The sequence below is a fragment of the Rattus norvegicus genome, chromosome 8 (assembly GCF_036323735.1).
Source record: "Rattus norvegicus strain BN/NHsdMcwi chromosome 8, GRCr8, whole genome shotgun sequence".
Lineage (NCBI taxonomy): Eukaryota > Metazoa > Chordata > Mammalia > Rodentia > Muridae > Rattus > Rattus norvegicus.
This window is the reverse complement of record NC_086026.1, coordinates 117,810,006-117,835,240: the sequence shown is the minus strand read 5'-3', so window position 1 is coordinate 117,835,240 and position 25,235 is coordinate 117,810,006. Positions and strand designations below refer to the sequence as shown.

The following is a 25,235-nucleotide window of genomic DNA, read 5'->3' as shown; positions in this document are numbered from 1 at the left end:
CTTAGGCCTGGGTCTCAGGCCAGCTCTGAGAGGGAGAGAGGACTCAAACACACTTTAGGACCATTTGGATGAGTCTAGACCTAATCTGGTGTTTAGTCTAATGCTCAAGGATACAGGTCCAGTATTTTGGTAAAAGCCAACCAAGTTGACCTTGAGGGAACTGTCTTATCCTGAAGCCAGTAGAGAGTGGAATGTGACCCAGGAAGGCAGTAGAGAGTGTGTACACAACGGGGATGAATTCAAATCATCACCCTTGCTGCAGGGTTCCTGCCATATAAGAGCTTTACATTCCTAGAGAGGCCAAGCGTGGCTCAGCTGAGAGACAGAAGGCTTGTGTCACCCATGTGCCTAGGGCTGGAGAGATGGCTCAGCAGTTAAGAGCACTGGGTGCTTTTCAGGAGGACTCAAGTCTGATTCCCTGAATCTACACAGGGGATCAACAATCATCTCTAACTCCGGTTGCCTTGGTGCACACCAAGCCACATGGTACACAAACATATACACAAGCAAAATACCACACGCATACAGTAAAAACAAATAAATCTTAAAAAAAAAAAAAGAAAAAAGAAAGAAAGAAGTCTGGTGGTCTAGTGTGGTGACTCACGTCTGTAATCTCAGTTTTGGGCAGGCAGAGGCATGAGAACTTTTCAAAAGGTAGTTTGGGCTACATAGGAGTTCCAGCGTAGCCAGAGCTATCTAGATAAAATAAAAGACACGAAGGAAGGAAGGAAGGAAGGGAGAAAATGAAGGAAAAGAAAAGAAATGGAGTGTAGAGATGTATCTTACAAGGGAAGGAAGAATTGGCTGCTGGGCAAGCCGGTGGTGACTTTAAAACTTGCCAGTTGGCACTTTCTCTCAGATAAACTTATCAGCCCTTACTTTCTGCCCAAGCTGCAGGACAATTTGCCTACTGTTAAGTCTGAACAAAAGGGACCCTTCCCTTGCTCTGACGTAGCTGGATGGGTCTGCCAGCCCACTGTTCCAGGCATGCTTGCTGGCCTGGCATGTGAGTCAGTAGTCTACCCTTGTGTCAGACTGGCCTGGCCCTGCTCTGTCAGAAGAGGAGGAACACAGGAGTCACACTCTTATAGAATAGGGCCCTGGAACAAGCCAGAATAAAGAGCCCTGGAATCCTAAGAAGAGTGAGTATCTGTTCCATGGGTGGTTACTGGATTTGGTCTGAGGAGAAGGAAGGTCTTAGCTTTAATAAATCTTATCAGTCCCAAGCAAACATGGGGACTTTGATTTGCATGGGGCTAACCCAGGACTTAGATCTTGGGAGTGTCTGCCAACCAGGAGGTAAGGGAGGCACAGCCTAATTTCTTTCTTCCAAACAGAAATTGAGCTTTATCGGGGGGGGGGGGGGCAGTTTCATAAAACTAATCTCAAACTTCCTACCTAGCCAATGTTGAATTTTTTTCTTTCTTTTTTTTTTTGGAGCTGGGGACCAAACCCAGGGCCTTGTGCTTGCTCGGCAAACGCTCTACCACTGAGCTAAATCCCCAACCCCGGATTTTAAACTCCCTATCATCCTGCCTTTATTTTATTTTAGAGACAGACTCTTGCTAGTTATGCCTCAAAAGGTAACCCCCACTATGTGCACCTATATAGCTATAATTGGGTGATGGTTATAACGTTAGGGCAAGCTCACATTTAAGTGGAAGAAACAAATCTTACAAAACTGTCTTCCTCTTCCTGAAGCCTTAGGCTGGGGGTAGTTGCAAGTGGAGGAAGACATGCGGCTGAAAGGTTAGGGGTGCGGAGGGTAGACTACCAGGTCTGAAGAGCCTTAGTCTCTCAGAAGATCTCCTCTTCAGGCACTTAGTCTTTGAACTCTTGGCTCTGCCTTCCTACTGTCTAAGAGCAACTAAGTTACCTGGTTTGGGATGCCTCTCCCTGCTGGAGTTCCAAGGTTGAGTCTCTGGGGACCTTTTGTGGAGCTGGAGAATGAATGGGCTGTGCATTTCCTAAAGAGAAGAAAGGCTTTGAACCATCAGAATTGATGGAAGTAAGGAGGGAACTTAACATTGCAGCCATCAGCCAGTCTAGAGGACCACGGAAAGAACTGTTCATCTTTCTCTTCAGTTTAGAACCAGCCCTAGTAATGGCTGGCAAGAGCCCAAAAGTATGGTGTTACCTTTCAGTCAGAACAGACTTCCTGTTTTCTAGGGCCTGAAAAAAAAAGGGGGTGGGGTGGGGTGGGAAGAAACCTCAACTTTAAAACAAATACAAAGATAGCAAAGACGCCCAAAGTGTAGAACTGCTCTGGGCTGGGGTGGTGGGGTGGTGGGGTGAGGGTGGGGAGCACAGGCTGGATATGCCATGCCAGGAAGACTTGGGAAGAGGGAGTAGAAAATATCAGGGGTATCTTGTGGGGCTAGCATTCCAACTTTGGGAGGTAGGGATTGGAAGGCTTTGATTGTAAAGATTTTAGGCAAACACTGGTCTTGTTTCTAGGACCAGGAAGGAATTTATCTTACCCTTAGGCACTTGCTGGTCAGGTAGAGCATATCCCTTCACCATAGTGAGCAAAGAACCCTGTGGCCCTGGAGACCGTTTGTGCCTCATTTAGCAAAAGCAATGCCAAAAAAGGAAGAGGAGCAATTTGCAGTCCACATGGTCAGTAAGAAAATTTGCTTCCACTTCTTTGCAAGTAGCAGTACTCCAGAAGTGTCCTTGACTATGGACGCTGCTGTTTTGTTTTGAAATTACATCTTATTTATTTTTGGGTTTTTGAGACAGGATTTCACTGTGTAGCCTTGGCTGTCCTGGGACTCACTCTATAGACCAGGCTGGCTTCAAACTCAGAACTCAGAGATCCACCTGCCTCTGCCTTCTGAGTCCTGGGATTAGAGGAGTAGCCACCAACATCCGGCTTTTTACATCTTACTTATTGTGTGTGTTTTTATTGTGCTTGGACTCCGAGGACAACATGGCGGAGTTGGTTCTCTCTTACAGCATGTGGGTCCTGGGGATCAAACTTATATCATCAGGCATTGTGGCAAATGACTTTACTGTCTAAGTTATCTCTCAGTCCTTGATTAGTTTTTGAGACAAAGTATCACTCTATAACCCAAGTTGGCCTGGAAACTATTACACAACCCTGAGTGGCCTTAAATTTGCAGCAATCCTCAAGCCTCAGCTTTATGAGGGTAAAGATTACAGGTGGCAGTGACCATGGCCTGCTCACTCCCAGCCTTTTAAAAATGACAATCCTAGAGTCAGCATTTGAGAAGCCGTTAACTCTTCAGTTTATTAACACCCAAGGGATGATCTGCCGTTGCTCTCCTGGATCTTTAGTTCCTCTACTGTTTTTAGGCTCTATGAGCTGGCCACGTAAGTATTGAGAAATTGCAGACAGGTATTTGAGGTAGGTCATTCCTTCCTGAAAAATGTTTCTCCTAGACACTTCTGTAGAGAACTGCCTGGCTTTTAGGCAGGAATCCCAGGCAGAGTAGCCGCCGGGTCTGTATTCAGAATGTGCTTGCTGATAACAGCGTGTGTCTGAAACTCCAGCCTGGCCCTAGGCCAAAGAGGAATGGTTTCATTCTAGCAGTGTGGGGTCAGTTAGAAATGGAGCAGAGCCCACCACAATTCTCATTTCCACAGCTACCATCGCCTGTCAGGTTTAGTAACTTGTCAAATCTTCAGTCTCTGGTGTTTGGGCCCTCTGGTGAGCCCCAGGAGAATTAAGAGCTACTTTAGGACCCTCCATAAATGGGGGAGGCCAGATTCTAGCAGTAACCACCCATCTAAAGAATGTGGGCCACCGGGGGTGAATGACCTGTGCTAGCGGGTCAGAGCTATTTTGAGCTCCAGAGGAGGCATTGGATTTTAGCCTTCCAAGGAGGGGGAGGGGAAGCCTGTTGTATGGTAAGCACTAAAGAAATGGGTTACCTTCCTGCCCACCCACCCAGATCTGGCCTTAGTTTCTCCATCCATAATTGAGGGTAACAACGCCTTTTCCTTTGCAATTCGGAGGGCGCTTCCTGAGTGTTTGAATGGTTTAGATATAGCTTGATTTTTGCTCGAAGGAAATTAGTGGGCAGTTGTCTGGTGGCTTGCTGTGGCCGGACCGGTTCGCCGGCCTGTCCATACCTCGGTTTATTCTTCCGGAGAAGTTGGGAAGGGTGCCCCTCCCCCACCACAGCTAGCAAGGGCTCCCGGCTACCCCGACTGGCTAAGGCGTGTCCCGGGACCCACTTGGTCGACTTCGGGGGCGGGGCCTCTACGTTGGGGCGTGGCTTTTGGGGCGGGGGCGTGACAGGCCAATGGGCAGAGAGGTGCGGGACGAGGCGGGGCCTGTGCGCGGGTGCGGCGCGCTGCGGGGCCAGCGACGCAGGCAGAAGCGGGCCGCGCGCTGAAGGCCAGTCGGCGCCGCTCAGAGTCGGCCGTGGGATTGGCTGCGGCACTCGCGTGTCAGGCGGTTGCTAGGCTCCGGCCGCGCGCCCCGCCCTCGCGCTCGGCGCCCTCTCACCGCTCGGTACGTGATCGCGCGGAGGCTGCGGCGCGGCGCTCGCGCTCCTGGGGCTCGGGGGCGGCAGCAGCGGCAGCTTCGCGCGGAGTCCCCGGGGAGTGGCGGCGGTGTCCCTAGGCCCGGAGGAGCGAACACCTGCCGCGGCCGGCCCGTGGTGCTGGGTGAGTGCGCCGCCCGCCTCTGCCTCCCGGTGCCTTCCTGCTGGGGCCGCGATCCCCGCTGCAGCCGGCCGAGCCTTCCGCGGAACACCTGCTGCTGCTCCCTTTCGGCCCGGGGCGGGGACACGGCCACGGACGTCCTTGCGGGTGAGGAGGCGGCGCCGCCGTCCGTGCGGAGCCGCCCCTCGGCTCTCTGTCCGGTGGCTGAAGGCTGGAGGCCGGAGCTGCGCGCCGCGGCGACGGGCCAGGCCTCAGCCCCGGCCCGCGCTCGGGGGAACGCCGGGCCTGTGCATCGACCGCGGGCGTGTGCGGCCTGCGGGCTGCCTCCCGGTTTCCAGTGGGGGTCGCGGCCCAGTTAGGCGGCATCTCCACTGTGGGGCTCCTGCCAGAGGCTGGGAAGGGCGCCGCCCCCGCCTCTTGCTTTGAGCTGCTCCGTGTCTTGGGGTTCTTTCCTCCCCCTCGGTTGCACTTCTTTGGAAGCCTCCTTTACTACCTTTGCAGTGGGTATTTGGGAAACCAGGTTCACTTGCGAGCTTATTTGAAAAATGTTCCCACAGGAAACACCGCGCCGACTCAAGAATCTTTTTGCCATAACTTCCAAGTTCATTTATGTACAAATCCAACGGTCAATTAAAAACACACATTTTAATCTCTACAATTCGAGAAGCTTTTGTTAAGTTGAATTACATCAGGATTAGTTTATATGGTGATGACGAAGTTTTGACTGGTCCGCCTAGTCTGGGACAGTACCTTTATAGCCTAGAGGTCTAACTTAAGAGTCCAGCCTGCTGTTTCCCTAAATAAGCCAGTAGAAGTAGTTCTTGTCGTGGAAGCCAGACTCGTGAAGTGAGGGTGGTGTTTATAGAACATAACTTCAGCTAGAGTTGGGTGTGCTTCCAGATGTTTTGGAGAGTCTGATGGAGATGGGGCGTTGCAATTATGTCAGCTTATATTGTGCTTAATAGACAAGAGACATACTTTTAGAATGTTCTGGTTCCGACAAAGAATTCCACCGTAAATGGTTGTACAGATCGATGGTTTAAATATGGAGAATTGAAATTCTTTTTGCCTTGAAGTCAAGGACATGGCCTGCATGCTTAAAGGACATAGGGGCTGTCGGAGAAATCAGATTTCAGTAGGGAGTTAGTTGCAAGCCGCGTGGGATACTGTGTGAAGGTAGGAGTGAGTAGCACTGTGCAGACCGCACCGGATGGGAACGTGAAAGCATTGTTGATATGTACCTCCGTTGAAATTGTTGAAATTGTCATCGGGCAAGTCCTCATCGTTCTAAAAAAACTGATTTGGCAAAATGCATTCATTGAGTGAATGTTTGGGTTTACTTCCTGAAGACTTCTGGGTAGGACTTGGGGCCCCATGTAATGCATCTTGCTTTGTCCTTAAGAACTGACTTTGGGTTCAGTGAGTGAGAATCAGAACCTGTGATTAGTTGCTGCTGCCTACAGAATGTGCTTACATGGTAGCCAGAAGAGAGACTTCCTGAGCCATACGTGGCTTTCAGGGCCAACAAGAATTAGCTGGGGGACATAAAGGCTGGTACACTTGGAACCACATGTACACGAGTGTCTAAAATAGTGTCTGGGAGTCTTCCAGCTAGACAGGTGGGAGCTCTGGGCCTTCTTTGCACATAGGAGCTCCAACCTCAGGGCACAGGAGCTTGAGAATGCTTTTAATCATTTGAGTGGCATAATCTAGATGAAGCTTAGAAGAAAGAGACATGTTGCTGGCATGTAGGGAGGGTCAGAGAGAGATGTCAGGACCTCTGGTAGTAAAGTCAGCCAAGGGAGAGGAGGGAGGACGAGCCATATTCATGGGGAGACTGAGGTGAATGGCGAGCCTAATGAAGGAGGAACCCCGAATTCATGAGTACGCAGGAGTGGGTTTTAAAGCTATAGGGTAGAGAGATTCTGCATATCATGAGTGAAGTTCTAAGCTTGAAACCCCAAAACAAATCTCCAAACTTTTGGTTGTTGAGACAGAGTCTCCTGAAGCCCATGCTGGTTTAAACCTGTTTAGTAGTGAGACTAGCATTAAACTACTGAACCTTCTACCTTTACCTCTTTAATTCAGGGATTAGACCTGAGCTGCTATACTTAACCTTTAAAACTCTTGACTGCTGGCTGGGGATTTAGCTCAGTGGTAGAGCGCTTACCTAGGAAGCGCAAGGCCCTGGATTCGGTCCCCAGCTCCGAAAAAAAGAACCAAAAAAAAAAAAAAAAAAAAAAAAAAAAAAAAAAAAAAAACTCTTGACTGCTGAATAGGGTGGTTGATAGGTTTGCTTGTCTGTTAACTATTAAGAATGATGGGGGGGAAAAAAAGAACGATGGGGCTTGGAGGAATGGGGGGAGGAGTTTGCTTTAATTGGTATTGATGCTTAGAAAAGGAGAGATCTAGCATTTGATTGTTAAAAAACCTTCTAGCTTAGCATAGTGTGGTAGCTGTAAATCCTAGGATTCAAGGAATCTGAGACAAGATCCTAAGGTTGGGGGTTATAGGGCAGTCCGAACTGTGCTGCGTGCGAAACCATGTTTCCAACTAACGTGTATCCTGTACTTGCATCTGGGGCATTGCATTTCTTTTGTTTCTTCCTTGAGACTGGGTCTCATTACTTTAGCTCTGACTGTCCTAGAACTCACTGAATAGACCAGGCCGGTTTCAGACTCAGAGAGCCTTCTGTCTCTGCTTCCTCAGTGCGGGGATTAAAGGCTCAGCCATCATGCTTGACAAACTGTGTTTTACCTTACAAATGTAGGTAGTTTCTCCCACTTCCTAGGTCAGTAATGGCATGGACTGATAAACCGTTTGCAGTTGAGGGCCTTGCATTTCTGCTTTGTTTGCGTTGTTTTGATACTCTGGAGAAAATTTTTGAGAACTTGTGTGTGTGTGTGTGTGTGGCTTAGCACACATCCATGAGGGTACACTTATAAGTGGAAGCCGAGGAGAGCGTCCTTCTCCATTACTCCACACAGAGCCTCTCACTAGACTTATCACTTTACCTAGACGTGCTGGCTCCATGGCTTTGGGCTCTGCCTGTCCATCCCATACCACCCCAGTACTGTTGTCTCTGGAGTTAGAGGTACATGCAGTCCTGCCCAGCTTGGGATCCAAATCCTTCCCTTCAACACACATGCCAGTGTACGGTCATTAGTCCAGCTCCCTGAAATTTTTGTACTGATTGAAGAAATTGAGCTACAGAAAAAAAAGAACATTTCACATTTTATCATACAATATAAAGTCAGGAATTTTGTTGTTATGTTTTATTTTCCTTTTTTTATGTATTTATTTTTAATGATTTATTTTTATTTTTGTGTATGCATCTGCACTTAGTGGGTGTAGGTTCCTAAAGAAGAGGGCATTGATCCTCTGGAGCTGGAGTTAGAGACAGTTCCTAACCCTCCAATGTATTGGGGTATTGGGGTCTGAGGAAAAGCAGCAAATGCTCTTAACTGCTGAGCCATCTCTCCAGTCTCTTGTGTTTGTTTGTTTGTATGTATGTATGTTTTCTTGAGACAGGGTTTCTTTGTATATCCCTGGCTGTCCTGGAATTCACTGTGTAGACCAGGTTGGCCTCAAACTCATCCACCCACCTCTGCCTCCCAAGTGCTAGAATCAGGCATGTGCCGCCACTGCCTGGCCTTTGTGTGTTTGAGAGAAAGTCCATGTAGTGCAAGCTGGTCTCAAACTCCCTGTATAGCTGAAGACCGCCTTGAGTTTCAGATTCTCTCTGCTGTTCACCTCCTGAATGCTAATGCCACGCCACCATGCTTGGCCCTGAGAAATAAAATCTTGTTGGAGGAAGTTACAAAGATAAAGGTAGCTTCGTGGTCTATCTAGTGACCTTCATTCTTCAGAGGCCTCGGATGCAGTTTCCAGCCTCCACAGGTGGCTCTGGAACTTGAGTGTAGACCGGATCCAGTGCCCTCTTCTTACATCTCTGGTCATCAGGCATACATATAGTACATTCAGGCAATCATACACATAAAATAAAAACAATTTAAGAGTCCTTGACATTTTTTGTAGCAGATCCGAGTTGAGTCCCCAGAACCCATGTGGTGTAGCTCCCAATTGCCTGTAACGCTACTCTAGGGAGTTCTAGCTTCCTAGCTTTTATAGGTACCTACACGCACGTGCACACACAGGTATATAACTCAGCAGCAGGATGGTTACTATCTGCAATTAAAAGTGTAAACAGCCGCAAAAGACTTGATACTTACTCATTGGATATTCTGGAAGGTTGGGTTGGAGCCAGAATGCTAGCTACATAGAGGGCCTTAGAAGAATTGGGAGGACTGAAGGTCTTGGAGCATAGCTGTAATGATCTATTTTGCTTTTTAAGAAGTATTAGTCAGGGTTGGAGAGATGGCTTAGCAGGTAAGAGCATTGACTGTTTTTGAGGTCCTGAGTTCAATTCCCAGCAACCACATGGTGGCTCACAGTCTTCTATAACTGGGATATGATTCCTGCAGCTGGTGTGCAGGTACACATGTAGACAAAGCATCCATATCCATAATAAAAAGGGAAGAAGCAGCATCTGTGTATTAGTGTTAGTTGTTGCTTTGGTCCTGTGGGGAGCTCCTGAACTGGAACCACCAGGTCAGTAGTAAGGAGTGAGGTGGAGAGAAACTATGTTCAAAACAGGAGTTGTTGAGTAGAAAGGTCAGGACATGACCAAGCAGGGACTTGGAATCCAAAAGCTATCACTTCTGCTACAAAGAACACTTTGTGTCTCTGTAACTGGCAGGATTGGTTCTACTTTTGCACACTAGTGGTATATTGCTGCCTCTCATCTCCCAATTGGTTTTTTTTTTTGTTTGTTTTTGTTTTTTGTTTTTTTGTTTTTTTTTGTTTTTGAGGCAAAATCTTATTAGCTCAAGCTAGCTTCAGACATGCAATCCTCCTGTGCCAGTATCTGGAGTACTAGAATTAGGGGTCTGTACCATCATGACTGGCTTTCATAACTTTTCTCCTCTCTCCCCTCTGGACAAGTCTCACTGTGTAGCTCAGGTTAGTTTGGCATTCAGTCTGTCGCCCAGGCACGCCTGTGCCTTGTGATTCTCCTTCCTTTGCCCAGTGCTAGGATTTAGGTGTGTGCCAAGAAACATAGTTTTCTAACCTTTAAGAATGCCAGTGAAGGGCTGGAGAGATGGCTCAGCGGTTAAGAGCGCCCGACTGCTCTTCCAGAGGTCATGAGTTCAGTTCCCATCAACCACATTGTGGCTCACAACCATCTGTAAAGAGATCTGATGCCCTCTTCTGGTGTATCTGAAGACAGCTACAGTGTACTTATATATATAAAATAAATAAATAAATCTTTAAAAAAAAAAAGAAAAAAGAAAAGAATGCCAGTGAAATGGCAGGTGATGGTAGGTAGAATTGTTTATTCTTTTTATTATTTATTCTTTTATGTTGTAAGTACACTGTAGCTGTCTTCAGACACACCAGAAGAGGGCATCAGATTCCATTACCGATGGTTGTGAGCCACCATGCGGTTGTTGGGAATTGAACTCAGGACCTCTGGAAGAGCAGTCAGTGCTCTTAACCGCTGAGCCATCTCTCTAGCCCTCCAAACTACTTCTTACTAGACCCTCTTCCTGTCTTCTCCACTTCACTGTGTTGACACTATAGGCTGAGAGTAAGGTGATGGTCTTGCTAGTCAGTCTGATAATTTCATACTAGGTCTTTTGTGGTGTTTTTGTTGTTGTCGTTATGTCTTGTTTTTGGAGACAGTTTCTCTGTGTATGGCTGTCCTGGAACTCCCCTGGTAGACCAGGCTGCCTTGAACTCACAGAGCTCTGCCTACCTTGGCCTCTCAAGTGCTGGAATTAAGGCATGCCTCAGCCACCACCCAGCTCACACTAAGTCTTTGGTAGCTCATACTTCAGGATAGTCAAGTAGTCTCCTAGGTTGGGAGTAATGGTCCTGTAATTTCAACTCTCATGCTGAGGCTGCAATTTGGAGGCCAGCCTGTGCTACATAGTGAGGCACTGTCTCAGTGTAGACAACTTCCCACCAGAATCAAAGCCGTCCCAGCAAAAACCTCAAGCAGCCAATGGAAGAAAACGGGCAGTCCTTCTCAGTTATATACTCATTCTTCGTTCTGGCCGTCCGTCTCCCTTTACTCTGATCACTAGTAATACTGCTCAGACAGCAGTTTCTATAAATAGAGATTTAGAGTAGTTTACAAAATTGCACCAGCTACAGGGCCTAATTTAGCTTTAACGAATAGGGTTTCCTATTTTTCTGTTGCTTGGGTTTGGTAAGTAAGCCGTTTTTTCTTTAGGTGCGGGTGGAGAGAGATGGGCTGCATTACCACAGGTTCATAGACTATAGATAGCAAGGATGGTTAAGTCATCCTATGCAGTAAACCTGTACAGAACTCAAGCAGTACACAGACTTCCTTGGCTCATATTTTCTTTTATTTGGTTTTTTGTTTGTTTGAGACAATGTCCCATTCAAGCTCTGGCTCATCTGGAACTTACTATGTAGGCCCGGATGGTTTTGAACTGGAAGTGATCCTCCTGCCTTTGCTTTTCCAGTAGTGTTAGCACATGCCTGATATTTTGATTTAAATTTTTATGCATATGTAAAATATATGTGTGTATTGTATGTTTTTAAAATGTGGGTGTGTGATGTGTGTTGCTGAGGGCATATGTGTGCATGACATGTATGGAGGTCAGATGATAACTTTGTAGAGTCAGTTCTTTTTTTTTTTTTTTTTTTTTCCTTTTTTCTTTTTTTCAGAGCTGGGGACCGAACCCAGGGCCTTGCTTCTACCACTGAGCTAAATCCCCAACCCCTGTAGAGTCAGTTCTTGTGCAGATACCCTACTACAGATTTACATTTCTACCTCAGATACACAATACACAAGTGTATATTGTCTGTCTCTGTGTGTGTATGTCTATCTGTGCATCTGTCTCTGTGTCTTGTCAGTTTGTCTATCTATGAATGAATGAGTCAGGGTCTTTGTAGCCCAGACTGGCCTCAAACAAACTCAGTGTTAAATGACCAAACTTGCTATTTAATGGAAGGTGACCTTCAACTTCTGATCTTTTTGCTCGTAGCTCCCAAGTACTAAGATTACAGATGTGCACCACCACACTCAGTTGATAAGCACTGGGATCAAATCCTGGGTTTTAAACGTGTTCAATAAGCAGTCAGCTAGCAGCTACATTTCCAGCTTGGACAGAATCAATACTGTAAGAAAAAGTTAGAATAACAGAATTCTAAACAACAAGGTCGTGTAACTGAAAAAGGCCGATGAGGTGGCTCAGCAGGTAAGACACTTGTCATCAGTCCTGATAGCCGAGTCCATCTCCAACACTCACATGCAGAAGGAAAGCGTCAGCCCCACGAGTTGCCCTCTGACCTCCACATGTACTGTGGTGTTCCTTCCCAAATAAATGTAAAACCAAAAACCAAAAACTGAAGAGCTCAGCTGGAGCCAGGTACATGCTTTTAATCCTAGCACAGAGGCAGAGGTAGATGGATCCCTAAGAATTCTAGGCCAGCCTGGCCTACATAGCAAGTTTCAGGCTAGTCAGGACTATGTAGTGTGACCCTATCTGAACAAAACAACAACAACAAAAAGTTCAAACTCAGCTGATGGTTCTGGAGAGGAGGCTCAATGGTTTAGAGCACTTGGGACCCAGGGCCAGTTCCCAGCACCCACATGGCAGCTAATGGCATTTTTAACTCCGGTTCCAGAGAACCCATTGCCCTCTTCCAGCCTTTGTGGGCACTAAACACATGTTGTGAACAGACATGTATATGCAGACAAAACACTCATACACATAAAAATAAATATAAAAAATAAATAAATCTCCAAAACCAAAACTCAACTGGAGACAGGTATATTTGCTCAAGCCTATAATCTCAGTACTAAAGGCTAAAGCAGGAGAGCTGCCCTAAAGTGTAAGACAAACCCGAGCTACTTAGGACATTCCAACCTCCCTGGGTTACCGGCTAAGACTTTGTTCAAAACAACCCCCAAAAAAGGAAGAAGGAAAAAAGAAAGTGAAAAATACTCAGCAGATCATTCCCTCTAGTATCCTGTTTTTGTTTTTTGTTTTAAATATCAATAGGGAGGCGGAAGATGTAGTTCTTTGAGAGGATTCTTAATTGCCAGGCATGCATAAAACACTGGTTCAATCCCCAGGACCTGATGAGCCAGGGATGATGATGCCAGCTGGAAACACACACACACACACACACACACACACACACACACACACACACACACACACACAGAGACAGAGACAACAGGTGTATACACACCCCATCAAAACAAAACAGGGGGGGCTGGGGATTTAGCTCAGTGGTAGAGCGCTTATCTAGGAAGCCCAAGGCTCTGGGTTCGGTCCCCAGCTCCGAAAAAAAAACCAAAAACAAAACAAAACAAAACAAAACAGGGATGATGATGCTAGCTGGATATTAGACACAGACACACAGATATACAGACACACACACACACACACACACACACACACACACACACACACACACACAACAATCAAAACAATGGAGCCGAGATGGCGCATGCACTTGCTGTTCTTACGGAGGACCCTAGTTTGGCTTTCAGAAATTATAGGTGGCTCACAGTCACCCATAACTCCAGTTCTAGGGCATCTGATCCTTTGTTCTGACCTTTGCTGACCCCAGGCACACACATTGTGGGTATACATGGATTTGTACATACATAAAGACAGATGAGCACATATGTCATATGGTGACATAGTCCTGTAGTCCCAGCACTTGGCAGGTAGAGGCAGGATTAGAAGTTTACACTGCTGAGTTAGAGGGCAGCTTGGGTTGTATGGGAACCTGTTTTAAAAACTTAGAGCTGAGCATGATGGTGTACACCTTTAATCTTGGAAGACAGAGACAGGCAGAATGTGTGGCCAAGGCCAGCATGGTCTACATAGAGAGTTCCAAGCCAGCCAGGAATACATAGAAAGACTTTGTCTCAAGAAACTAAAGTGAGTGGGGCACTGAGAAAACAACAGAACCCAGAACAGCGGCACACACTTGTAATCTCAGCTCTGGACGATGGAGTGTGCACGATCTTGAGTTCAAAGCTGGTCTGGGCAACATGAAAAAGAAGAAACAAAATCAAAACACAAAAAAGATGTTGGAATTAATTTTATGTCTTTGCTATGTTAAGCTTCATAACTTTTGGTCTTGAGTGGACTGCACGTAAATCATTTCTTTACAGTGGTCTTTTCACAAGCAGGTGACCATTGGGTGACATGGGCAGAAGACTGAGGGGATGGTCCCTGCTTCCTCGGGTTGGTTTTTTTTCTTTCTTTTTTTTTTTTTTTTTTGGTTCTTTTTTTCGGAGCTGGGGACCGAACCCAGGGCCTTGCGCTTCCTAGGCCAGCGCTCTACCACTGAGCTAAATCCCCAACCCCTACGGTTGGTTTTTTCAGTTTGGGCACTCACCACTATTCTTCTGTTTCTACAGGGCCTGTGCTCTCCTGGAAGATAAGGCTTTCAAAGCTGCCTGACACTGGAAGGTGAGGTAAGACACTGGAAAAGAAAAAGGAGAGGGATAGTGAGCTCCTAGGAAACATGGCCAGCCATTCAGTTCTGAAGCTGCAACAGTGAGGACGGAGCTGTCAGATAATACTTTGACTTACTTAGTGACTTCTGGGGATGGCGCCCAGGCTCTAAAGCATGTTAGGCAGGCACTGTTTATCACTGGGCTACATTCTTCCTTCACCATTGGGTCTTGGGGTTCAAACTCAGGTCATCAGGTGTGGGTGGCAAGTACCTTTATCCCGGGCTGGTCCAAGGGGCCAACGATTTTTGTAGCCACACAGACCAAATCTAAATATTGCCCAACTTTAAGAGTATGTATTGCCACAGATCCATTCTTTTTGAGACAGTCATAGCCCCTGGTGACGGTGCCAGTTGTCGGGGAGTTCAAGGGCGAGTGAAACACTTGGACAGGGTGTGTCATATTCAGGGAAACAGTGGCCAGTGCTCAACTTGGTTGCCTTTTTTGGTATTTGCTCTTTATTTCTATGGAAGTTGTTTTTTACTTAAAGGTGGGTATTTATGAACAAACTTCCCTTATGGAATTCTTTTTACTAAATGGTACTTATATTTTGGAACAAAACAATGGGGGTTGGGGATTTAGCTCAGCGGTAGAGCACTTGCCTAGCAAGCGCAAGGCCCTGGGTTCGGTCCCCAGCTCCGAAAAAAAAGAAAAAAGAAAAAAAAAAAAAACAAGGAGTTTGTTTGTTTTGAGACTGGGTTTTACTATGAGGCGGTGGGTGGGTTAGAACTTTGTATAGACCATGCTGACCTGAAACTCAGAGATCTGCCTGCTTCTACCTTTTAAATGCTAGGATTAAAGTAAATGTACCATCACATTGGTCCTGGAAAAAAATTATTTTATGTTTTGATTTTCAACATAGTATTTCTCTGTGTGGCCCTGGCTATCCTGGAACTAGCTCTGTAGACCAGGTTGGCCTCAAACTCAGAGATCTGTCTGCCTCTGCCTCACAAGTGCCAGGATTAAAGGTGTGTTTGCCCCCACACCCCCAAGCTGCCCTTGAATTTTTTTTTTCCTTTCCTTTTTTCGGAGCTGGGGACTGAACCCAGGGCCTTCCGCTTGCTAGGCAAGCGCTCTACCACTGAGCTAAATCCCCAACCCCCAGAACATTTTTTTAATACACTAATTTTTTTTTGTGGGGGGGAGGGGTGTGTCGAGATAAGGCTTCTAAGTATAGCTCTGGATGTCTGGATGTCTGATTGGCCTTCAACCCAGAAATCTTCCTGCCTTTGACTCCTGAGTGCTGGGATTAAAGGCATGTAACACCACGCCTGGCTTTTTGGACTCTAATTTATTATTGAATATTATGTACAACAAATTCTCATCACTATAAATGTTCTGTGTCTCGTCAGGTAGCCTTGCTAAAGGAGAGTCCTGCCTGAATACCTCTTGAGTATGGTTACATTCTGGCTTTAGGGGAGAGAAAGGTGATTGTTAAGTATCCCATTTTTAGATCTCTGAGCAGTGTTGGAAAGAGTGAATTGCCTGAATGGGAAAATTTGGTAGGAGAGTAGAAGAGAGGCTCTTTATTAAAGATCTAAAAATAGAATCCGTTAAAGTCACAAATAGATAAGAGGGTAGGGTTCCCGCCTCACCCGTCCCTGTCCTGGGTTTGTGCCTCCAGCTGTTGCTTCTGCCCACCTGGGGAAGATCGCAGTGTTTACTAGGAGAGTAAATGCACACCTGCAACACTGAGTGTAGACCAGTCTGTGTAGACCCCAACACTTGAGCATGCCAGTCTGAAGACATGATTGGTGAGCTGAGGGTACAGCATGAAATTCTGACTCAAGGGGAGCTGGGGTGAGAGAATGACTGAACTCCTTGGAGCGGGAGGAAATCTTTAGCAGAAGCTGATTGTTCTGCTCTCACTGCCATCCTCGAACTGACAGGGCTTGTGTGTGACCTGTATTCTCAAAGCCCTTAGTGTTATTTCCCTTCTAGTTGTCATTGCTGACTACAGGGAGGACCCCTGTGGCCATCTAGTTTTTACCTGAGTTAATTGATAGTATTTCAGGTCACCTTTTCTTTTTTTCTTTTAAGAGGAGGGGTCATCTCTGATCTTAACAGCTGAAGAAAATGACTTACTTCCTGTTTAGGCTTCTGAAAAGTGCCCTTTCCCTCTGGTGTGAGGGGGTGGAGGAATGTCCTGGCCTTTCAGTCTTCCATCCTGTCATGGGCTCCAGGGATAATAGAGTCTATTGTGGGCTGTGCCCAAGGCACCGCCCTCCTCCTCAGTGTCAGCTTTTCTGTGGCTTCTGTGTCTGGGCTGCTGTAGGAACTGGGTGTTGGGTGAGGCCTGCCTTACCATGCTGTATTGCTGTTGAGGGCTCTGGAACGTGATGCTTATACTTTGGCCTTGGGTCTGAACTCTGTTATTTTGTCATTTTTTGTTTGTTTTTGTTTTTGTTTTTTTGTTTGTTTGTTTTGTTTTTTGAGATATGGCCTTACTTTGTAGTTTAGGCTGTCCTTGAACTTGAAATCCTCCTGCCTTCTGAGTGCTGGAGTAGAAAGTCACACTTAGTTTATGTCATGCTTTAATTTGAGGTACTGAGGGTTCAGGTCCAGGGACTTCCCTGTGCTAAGCTAAGCAATCACTCTACCAGAGTTACGCCCTCATAACTTGTGTTTGTTTGTGTAGACAGGGTTTCTTTGGTAGCTCTGACTGTCCTGGAACAAGCTCTGTAGACCAGACTGGTCTCAAACTCAGAGATCCACCTGTGTCTGCCTCCTGAGTGCTAGGATTAAAGGCATGTGCTATCATGACCAGCTTCTTGATAAACATTCTTGTGAACCTCTTGTGAGCCTGAGCCTTGTAGCAGATCTGAGGCCATATTTAGAGAGGGAGGGGCCTGCTATTTCTTTCTTTTTTTTTTTTTTTTTTTTTTTTTTGGTTCTTTTTTTCGGAGCTGGGGACCGAACCCAGGGCCTTGCACTTCCTAGGTAAGCGCTCTACCACTGAGCTAAATCCCCAACCCCAGGGCCTGCTATTTCTAAGGGTGGCCGAGTACCTAACCATAGGAGGTTGGTCCCTATGACTTCCTAACACATAGAATTGGTTAGTTTGTGAATGAAATTGCACACTTAAATCTATTTATTTACTTATTTTGATTTTCTTAAAAGATTTATTTATTTTATGTATGAGTACATTGTTGCTATCTTCAGACACACCAGAAGAGGGCATCAGATCCCATTACAATGGTTGTAAGCCACCATGCGGTTGCTGGGAATTGAACTCAGGACCTCTGGAAGAGGCTCTTAATCACGGAGCCATCTCTCTTAACCCCTACTTATTTTGATTTTTATTGCTGTTCAAACTTAACTGAAGATGTTGATGCTAGTCTTGCTGGTAGGTAAGAGTCCCCCCCCCCCCCCCCCCCCGAGCTGGGGACCGAACCCAGGGCCTTGCGGTTGCTAGGCAAGCGCTCTACCTCTGAGCCAAATCCCCAACCCCGGTAAGAGACTTTTAACAATTTTGTTTTTTCTGTTTTGATGCTGGAGATTGAACCCAGAACTGTATACGTGTTAATTTGAGCATATACCTTACCACTGAGTTATGCCTTTAGCCCCAGGTTTTTGTAAAAATAGGTTTGTTCTGGTTATAGTTGCTTTTTCCCTGAGGTCAACTTGCCTTAGTCACTTCTATTCCTGACTCTAGGCCACTGGTGTCCCTGGGGAAATGTGTGAGTTTGAGTCAGTCTGTCCCTCTCCCCTTCTCCCTCCCTTCCTCTACCCCCTTCCCCCCCCCCCCCGTCCCCCGTGTGTGTGTGTGTGTGTGTGTGTGTGTGTGTGTGTGGTGTGTTTCTAGGATTGATGACTACATAAAGAGACCTAGTCGTGACCATTGTGTGGTACAGGGTTTGTGAGGGGAGGTGAGCATGAGGGGAAAGGGTCCAGAGGGCGGAATGATCTGCTTTCTCTATGATGGCAGATACCTGGTGAGTTTGTAGGCTTTGGAATGGTCTATTCTTTTCTCTTTCCTATACATCTCCTCTGCTTCTGTCTCCTCTCTGTTTCTGTCCTCTCTTTCCTAGGCAAGTGTTTTAGCCATGAGATGCACCCTCAGGCTGTTCTAGTCCAACTCAACCCCTTTTCTCCTCTGCCTGAGCACTGTGTCGTTTCTCCTGTTTAGAATTCAAAGCACCATATCATTTTTGTCAAATGAAGGAATAAAATGTACATACCACTCTGAGCTAAGTTTGCTAGCTCCGGTTGTAAGAAGGGTTTTAAGGGAGGGATCTTCTGCATAGGGATTGGTGGTGTGGCGACTCAGTCATGACTTTTCAGGGATTAGGTTTATCTATGTAGCAAGGGTTCTGCTGTTGAGCAAGACAGGCAAGATTTTTGGCAAGAGTGTGATAATGATGGACAGTGATAACTGTCCTTAGCAGGGGAGACCTGAGTGAGGAAGGGGTCTTCCAAATAGACCCTAAGGTTCTCCTTATGACCTCAGGTGAGACCTTTGCCTTTCTTTCTCTGTCAGACGGCTACAGTGCAATCTCAGTCAGCTGCAGAGGACACAGATGCCCAGCGAGCAGTGTGAATGGCACCTGGTGTGGGCTGATCATTGGCACTTGATATCTGCCCCTTTTTTATTTTGGTGTAAACTATGAGTTTGATATCTAATAAAAATTGTAGAGGTTGGGGATTTGGCTCAGTGGTAGAGCGCTTGCCTAGCAAGCGCAAGGCCCTGGGTTCGGTCCCCAGCTCCGAAAAAAAGAAAAGAAAAAAAAAATTGTAGATTGGAGGTAGAAAGACGGGTCAGTGGTCAAGAGCATTTAGCTTTTACAGAGTATCTGGTTTGACTCCCAGCACCTACATGGTAGTTTACACCATCTGTAACTCAGTTCTAGGGGATCCAAAGCCCTTTTCTGACCTTTGTTGGGACCAGACATACATGCAGGTAAAACATTCATACAGGTAAAGTCTTTATTTTTTTTAATGTAATTTTTTAAAAAACGATTGACTTTATATCACAGCCTCCCTCCTGTTTTTTGTGTTTTTGTTTTTTGTTTTTGTTTTTGTTTTTTTTTTTTTTTGGTTCTTTTTTTCGGAGCTGGGGACCGAACCCAGGGCCTTGCACTTCCTAGGTAAGCGCTCTACCACTGAGCTAAATCCCCAGCCCCGTGTTTTTGTTTTAAGATAGGGTTTGTCTGTAGCCCTGGCTGCCCTGGAACTTACTATGTAGATCAGTCTTGCCTAGAACTCACAAGGCTCAATCTACGTCCGTTTCCTGAGTGCTGGTGTTAAAGGCATGTGCTAGCACACCAGTCCTAAGCCCACAGTGCTTCTTTTCAGGAGTACTTAAGTTTAGTGTACCTATTCCTCTGTCCTATCTTAGCGTGCTTATACCCTCTTTACGGGGTCTGTAAAACACAGATTTATCTGACTGAAGCCAGTGCTCCTGAGGGCTGGGGAGTTGATGCCTCTGTCTACTTACGGAAATCACAGTATACACCATACATTTGTCTCCCTGAGAGATACAGTGGCTGAGGGTTAGGAACAGAAATGATCAAGGGACAAGGCAGCTTGGTCCCAGGAAAAAATATCCATACCTAGACCCTGTGGCTAAGGGTGATTAGAGAGGATGCTTAATTAGCATGGACATGGCCCTAGGTGAATCCCTGTCACCAACCCAAATGAAGAAACCCTGAGTGAAGGAAGTCCATGTTTACCATGGACGCTGTAACACAAACTCCTTGCTTTTTTTTTTTTTTGGTTCTTTTTTTCGGAGCTGGGGACTGAACCCAGGGCCTTGCGTTTCCTAGGCAAGCGCTCTACCACTGAGCTAAATCTCCAACCCCAACTCCTTGCTTTTGTGGAGTGATCATTAATCTTGGTAGCTTTATATCAGATTTGGATCTAAGGTAGGAAAAGCAGGATATCCGTGTTCCTTAGCTAGGCTATGGGAGTCTCTATGCTAATGTGTCAGGCATAGGTATGTCACATGAGTGGTGACTGGATTAATATTTATTTATTAAATATTGCTGTACACTGTAGCTGTCTTCAGACACACCAGAAGAGGGCATCAGATCCCATTACAGATGGTTGTGAGCCACCATGTGGTTGCTGGGAATTGAATCCAGGACCTCTGGAACAGCAATCAGTGCTCTTAATGGGGTTAAGATTATTTATATTTTGTGTATACTTTCTTGTTTTGAAACAGAATCTCACTATGTAGCCCAGGCTGGGCTTGAGCCCACAGTGCTCCTGTTTCAGCTACCTTAGGTTCCATGTGCTAATTTTTGGAGACAGTGTTTCTGTTGTAGACCTTAATTAAGTCCATGATCTCCTGCTTTGCTTTCCACATTTGGGATTATTAGTGTGGGGTATTGTGCCCAGCTGCAACTATTTTTAAAAACTTTAAAGATTTTTTTATCTCGTTGTGTGTATATACTTGCATACACATGCTAAGTGTGTGGAGGTCAAAGGGTGACTTGTAGGAGTTGTTACAAATCCAAAACTTGGGGGGAGGAGGCAGGTGGATCTCTGAATTAGAAACCAGCCTGATGTATAGAGCTAGTTGAAGGACAGCCAGCTACACAGAGAAACTCAGTCTCAAAAAAACATAAGAAAAATTTATTTTATCTTATTTATTTATTTACTTTTGATTGAGCTAGGCATGATGGTGCACACTCTTAATCCTAGCTCTCAGGAGGCAGAGGCTAGTGGATCTTTTGTCAGTTTGAGACTATCCTAATCTACGAAATGAGTTCTATCTCTGACCTTCATTCATGAAGAAGTTCGAGGACAGCCAGGGCTATTTCACAGAGAAACCTTTATCACCCCCTCCAATCATTTATTTATTTATTTGCTTATTTATTATTTTATCATTTTATATATGTGAGCCATGTTAGTATCTGGTTCGAGGGAAGGTCTTATATAAGAGGGCTTCAAATCCCTTGGAACTGGAATAACAGAAGGTTGTGAGCAGCCATGTAGATGGGTCCTCTGCAAGAGCAATAAATGCCATTCACCTCTTGATCAGTTCTCAGCTCCTGAGTATGGCTTTTATTTACAGCATTTTTCTCTATGCAGTGTGCCTAGTTGGCAAGGATAGATGTGGTGGTTCTTTGCTTGTCTTTAGACAGAGGAGAAGGAAGGACAATCTCCCTTAGTTGATGATATATATATATATATATATATATATATATATATATATATATATATATATATATATATATAAAAATCTTTTTTTTTTCTCGGAGCTGGGGACCGAACCCAGGGGCCTCACGCTTGCTAGGCAAGCACTCTACCGCTGAGCTAAATCTCCAACCCTCCTTAGTTGATATTTTTAAGAAGACTAGATTAGGGATGAGATGTGGCCCGACAAGTGACTCCATCCAGGCTGTGTGTATTTCTGATTCCTGTATTATAAAATAGGTTGGCAGGCTAAGGCCTCCTAGAAGGTTCTGTGAGAGAGAGAGAGTTCAGGGAGAGGGCCCTGGAGAATGGAGGAGCAGAAGTTTAGATTATTTTCAAAGCCAGATTCACAGTGATGTGCCTGGCTTGTATAGATAATCCGTGATCCTGATAGGGGGCCTCAGGCAGTGGAGCGGTGTTCCAGTGCCTGGTCAGAGTGGGCCATGGAAGCCCTTTGGTTTGGTTGTGATTTGGATAAAAGAAGGTGTGAGTGTGGAAGATAATTTGAGAAGCCTTGGAAAGAGGTGAGAGCCAGGTTAGAAATGAAAACATTGCTAAAAGGAGGAGAGAGAAGACAACTCAGAGTGCGTGGAAGAACTTTGGGTATTTGCTCTTAACCCCTAGACTTGGAGGGATTAGACTGCTGGGAGGGTCTGTGTGGGGACAGTGAAGTGTGGTGACTAGAGGCCAGCAATGGGACTCAGAAGGGTGTAGAGGCATTGCCAGCTTTGAGTTATGATGCAGCGGATAGAGCTGTTTCTTTTTTTCTTTTCTTTTTATTCGGAGCTGGGGACCGAACCCAGGGCCACTGAGCTAAATCCCCAACCCCGATAGAGCGGTTTCTTGAGTGGGAAATGAGACAGTGAAGTTAGACTGACCCGTGGTTGAGAATTATTAGTGTCTAATAGACAGTGCTGCTGAGCTTTCTCAAGAAAGCATTAAAATGGGTGTGCTGCTGGAGTTGGGAGAATATGCAGTGGAAGGAGACAGGATGACTTTTTTTTTAAACTGTTTATCTCTTTTAAAAAATATTTAATGCACATGAATAATACTGTAGCTGTCTTCAGACACACCAGAAGAGGACATCAGATCCCATTACAGATGGTTGTGAGCCACCATGTGGTTGTTGGGAATTGAACTCAGAACCTTTGGAAGAGCAGTCAGTGCTCTTAACCTCTGAGCCATCTCTCCAGCCCCAGGATAATGTTTTGTTTTGTTTTGTTTTGTTTTGTTTTGTTTTGTTTTGTTTTTCGGAGCTGGGGACCTAACCCAGGGCCTTGTGTTTGCTAGGCAAGCGCTCTACCACTGAGCTAAATCCCCAACCCCGATAATTTTTTTTTAAAGATTTATTTTTATCACTTTAAATGTGTGTAAGTATGAGTGTGTAGTTGTTATGAATGAAGGAGCTTGCAGAGGCCAGAGGAGTCAGACCCTCTAGAGATGGAGTTATAGAAAGTTGTAAGCTGTCTGGTGTAGATGCTGGAATTTAACGTAGGTCCTTTTGAAGAACAAGCTCTTAACCACTGAACCATCTCTCTAGCTCCTGAGAATTTTCACATTACATTTACTTCTGTGTGTGCGCACATGTGTGCACGTGCATTCACTTGCCATGTGCATGTGTGGAGGTGAAGGAAATCTAGGGGTCAATTCTCTTTCTACTGTGTGGAAATTCTATCTGAGGGTTGACTTGTACTTGTTGGGCCTGGCAGCAAGCACCTTTACCCACTGAGTTCTGTTTTTTGAGCATCCAGTTAATGAAACAAAAAACATTTGCCCGTCCCTAGAAGTCAGTTAAGACATGAATAAAGCATCCGGGCGGTTGGTTATAGTCACAATATCATCTTGATAGCCAGTAGCTGTTGGGAGAGTGGGACTTGAGCAAGTGACCACTGGGATTTCTCTAATGGTGAACTCCCCATCCTTAATTTCTGAGAGGCCACCTACTCTATTCACCTCCCTGGCTTGGCTGTTTTGGCTAACTAAAAGATTTTTCTGGGCTGTGCTTTAAGTTTACTTCAACTTTGTGTTTCTCCACTTACTGTATGTGGGTGTGTGTGCCATTGTGTGCCATAATATACGCGTGGCAGGTAGAAGACAACCTGTGGGACATCCTCTATCAGGTGGGTCCCTGCAACCAATTTAAGTCAACGGTCTTGACAGCAAGGATCTTTACTGACTGAGCTCTCTCACAGGCCCTGTTTTTGTTTTTAAACTTTTAAATTATTTTATTTTTATACATAATACATGTAGCTATTGCTTGGTGCTTGCAGAGGTCCGATGAGGATATTAGATCTCTTGGAACTGGAGCTATGGACAGTTACGAGCCATCCTGTGGATGTTGGGAATTGAACCCAGGTGATCTGCAAGAGTAACAGATGCTCTTTACTGCTAAGCTATCTCTCTAGACTCATGTTCTGTCTTTGGAGGCAGGATCTCTGGAACCAAGGCTAGCCTTAAATTTGTGATCCTCCTTGCCACTTGTGCTGGGTAGGTAGACCAGACTGTTCTGAAGCCCTCAGAGATCCACCCGCCTCTGCTGCTTGTGTGCTCAGATTAAAGGTGTGCACCACCACACCTGGCTACAAAATATTATTGAGACGGTGCATTATTGGGCATTGTAGTTCTAACCTGTCTGCCTTTTATTTAATTGGTTGTGCTTTTCTAAGGTCTCTCTGATCTATAGTTTTATCTTCTTCTGTCCTTCCCCTCTGTAGTTCTTCTCCTCTTCTCTTTAATTTGCTGAAGAACTTGAGCCCGAAGGTCTGCAGCCTGGATTTAAGAAATTGTACCTCAGAGTAGTTCTTTGTTACTTCTTTGAACTGGCTGCTGGGTACTGTGCCTTCAGTGTCAGGTTTGGTTCCTTTGGTGCAGTGGGGCGGGAGCACAGCTGTGTCTCCTCCTCCTGTGTGGCTGGCCTGTTCTTTTCCCTTCCTGTTGTATACTTTCCTCCTGACAGGTGTCTAGAACACTGCTTCTGTGCAAGGGTGTGAGGCCTGAGTGGAGGCTGGCTTTGTCAGACCGGTCGTCTGTTTAGTCATACCTAGCATGGGTGTGACAGACATTATCAGAGTAAAACTCTCCATGCCTTTTGTGGCTGATTCACAGTGTTGGCGTCATACACAGCACAGTCCTTCTCTTGACCCCTCCCCCTTTCTTCATAGTGCTCTTTCCCCTTGACTTCCAGCTTCTCTGGTGTCTGTGTCTGCCTCCAGTCTTATCTCCTCTGCTCTCTTCTTTTTCCTTTCGTTTAAGTGGTGTTCTGATTGGTTTAAGTTTGAGGGTTAGGATATAGGTTCTTAGTTCTCAGTTGCTCCTGCATGGGAAGCCTACACTTTGTCAGTAAAATGAGAGGTTGTCACTTATGTTTGCTATCTTAGAGCCTCTTATTATTATTATTACAGCCTTTTCTGAGTTCCAGGGATTTTTTAGAGGGTTTCCTGTTTCCTCGTGTAGAGGATAGCTTTACCAAAAGGAAGTGGAAAAGTGAAAATGACCAGAATTCAGTCTCTATATATAGCTACCCCTCAACTAGGTGGTCAGTCTCTAACATAGTGGTTGGTGTCCGTGGGATGGTGGGCATGGATTGATTTGCTGGTCTGAACTTGTGTGTATAGAGACTTACTTGCCTTACAGGCTGGTCACCTAGCATGTATCTATGCAGTCTGTACTTTACAATTAATTTACACATTTAAATGTTCATTTATTTTATACTTCAATAATTAAAAATTATTATTTTTATTTATTGTGTGCCTGTCTATGTACACTGAGCCACCTTGTCAGCCCCTTACAAGATTCCGATGTCAGGTCATTGAAACTTCATGTATGTCCTAGGAAACACCTGGGTTGGTGGTGGTCATTGTTGTTTTGAGATAGTTTCTTACTCTGT

General features: G+C 45.6%; 1 protein-coding gene across 8 annotated transcripts in view; it reads left to right on the top strand.

Annotated features, from left to right (window-relative positions):
- The first annotated feature begins 893 nt into the window (after nt 1–893).
- Nucleotides 894–25,235, top strand: part of Dag1 (dystroglycan 1) — a 64,831-nt gene continuing 40,489 nt past the window's right edge. The window contains exons 1-2 of one of the 8 annotated variants that reach the window (XM_039080666.2): nt 894–1,142; nt 14,114–14,170. The gene's annotated coding sequence lies outside the window, so the exon portion shown is untranslated. Of the gene's footprint in view, nt 1,143–4,292; nt 4,783–14,113; nt 14,171–25,235 lie in introns of those variants that run through there. The other 7 variants (XM_039080670.2, XM_039080664.2, XM_039080669.2 and 4 more) reach the window with 7 other exon arrangements.